At 32.2% G+C, this 2,338-nt stretch overlaps 1 pseudogene; it reads right to left on the minus strand.

Moving 5' to 3' along the window:
- The window catches only part of LOC107575610 (NACHT, LRR and PYD domains-containing protein 12-like), an 11,259-nt pseudogene that overhangs the window by 3,053 nt on the left and 5,868 nt on the right, over positions 1 to 2,338 (minus strand).

Raw genomic sequence — 2,338 nt, forward strand, 5'->3', positions numbered from 1 at the left:
CTCCTTCGTCTCCTCGCTCCGACACAGTAGGCACACCGTGACAGACTCAGGTCCCTTTCGGCTGGTTCCCATTCTGGTTCACTTTAAGTGAACTGGGTTTGGTTCTTTTAAAACTAAATACATGTGAAAACACCCATATAATCATTTTCAGCACTTTAGGCAAACAATTAAGAGTGAATCTGTACATATTTGTAAAATAAAAATATTAATTGCAAATAGTTCAAATATATTTACAGTAAAATTGCAATGCTATTATTTATGGCTTTCTTCATATCTTTGCTTTCAATCTTTAAAAATAGAGCTTTTATTATTTTCATAAAGTATATAAAATATAAAATAATTTATATTTTAGAAAACTACGAACAACCTTAAAAGTTCTTGATGTTTCAACAGATTTATAAACAAATCTCATTAGAAATTTATCAAGATAAATTGATATTGGTGCATTTTTAGTTTTCCAATCCATGTTATAAGTGACCCAAACTCACAGCACTGGTAGAGATGAGTTTATATGGAACAGCATTTACAGCAAACTGAATCACTCTGAGACTTGAGTTTCTTGTGTTTCAGTGAATACAGTGTCACACTTCACTCGTAATTATAGAAATGTACGATTATATACATATACAATATACATCATAACCTTCGCAGTCTGATGACCACACTAACCAATATCACATTCTCACAACCATGTATTGTTAGAATTTATAAATAAGTTAATAGCCATCTGGCAAGTAAAACCCTTTTCATATACTTGCCAGAGCCGTGTTAAATTTGGACCCTAGCCAAGATGCTAAGGGTGTCCTGCACACGGCTGCTAGATGCTATGCTGCTAGCTTGTGCAGTGCTGTCAGAAGCTATCTATGAAAATGCAGCAGTTTTAGTCATTGTTTCTGGCCATTTCAATCTTAGTGCAATCCACATCTACAGACATCTGTATAAATATGAAAAAATGCCTGCAAATGTTGTTTTTGTCTCTAGTTCTGGAATTCCACTGAGAGCAGAAGCAACTTTTTTTTTTTGGACAAAATTCAGCTGCCATTTATTGTGGTAGCATTTTGTTAATTCTTTTATGGAAAACCATTACCTCAGTATCTCCAGCTGACAGTTTGGACTCTTCAGTCCATCAGAGAGCAGCTTCACTCCTGAATCCTGCAGGTCATTGTTACTCAGGTCCAGCTCTCTCAGGACAGAGTTTGATGATTGTAAAACTGATGACAAACTCCCACAAGACTGAGCAGTGAGATTACATGTGGAAAATCTGAACAAGAAGAACACAGTAACTGCATACAACAGTGTGTTTTTTAAATAATTAACTTGCAAAATAATTAATCAAGTATTTGAAACTCAAACCTCAATATCTCCAGCTTAGAGTTTGGACTCTTCAGACCTTCAGAAAGCAGCTTCACTCCTGAATCCTGCAGGTCATTGTTACTCAGGTCCAGCTCTCTCAGGACAGAGTTTGAGGATTGTAGAGCTGAAGACAAACTCTCACAGGACTGAGCAGTGAGATTACATCCACATAACCTGTGTAAAGAACAAAACAAACTTTTTTTAAAGAATTTATGAGTTTATATAGTTTATAATCCGCAGTGCATGTATGTGATAAATACAGTGTAATCAGACTTTATTGATTGAACTTTACTAGGTAACACTTTATAATAATTATACAATAACAAAGCACTAATAACTCATTTTAAAACTATTGTAGTTCATTAATAGTTTATAAACTAGTTAATATATTAATATACTATATACAAATAGTGAGTTCATCATTCATTGCCATTGTAATTAACAAAGTGTTGCTGTTTAATTAGCTCATATGCAAAGAATTATATAATGCTTTATTAACAACATATTGACCATAAATAGTACTCACTTTAGACTAGATCATGGAAAATCAGAAAATATCATAAGGTGCTTTAAACCAACATTTATTGGAAATTAATTGCATTGTACAAACTGTATAATCTGTCACCTAACTCTACCTCTAATCCTAACTGCTGTATTTTAACCGTGTGATCTAATGAGTATTTGTATATATTTCATATTGTCAGCATTGTCATTTTATTTTATTTAAGTGGTTATGTTTAGGTTTGGGGACAATAAGTACAGACTAATAAAGTACTTGCAAATCATTTACAAACTGTTAATTTACAGTTAATTAATAGTTTATAAATTGTAGTTTCTATGTTGTTAACATAAACAAGTTAATTGTAATTGAATTAAGTGTTAAAGACTTACATAACATTTTTTCATCCATTATTAACAACTTGTTAACTATACTTAAGTAATATATTTTACACCAGTATTAAATGAGTTGTTAATGGTTCATGAA

This window comes from Sinocyclocheilus grahami, unplaced genomic scaffold (assembly GCF_001515645.1).
Source record: "Sinocyclocheilus grahami isolate Dianchi unplaced genomic scaffold, SAMN03320097.WGS_v1.1 scaffold2753.1, whole genome shotgun sequence".
NCBI classification, from domain to species: domain Eukaryota; kingdom Metazoa; phylum Chordata; class Actinopteri; order Cypriniformes; family Cyprinidae; genus Sinocyclocheilus; species Sinocyclocheilus grahami.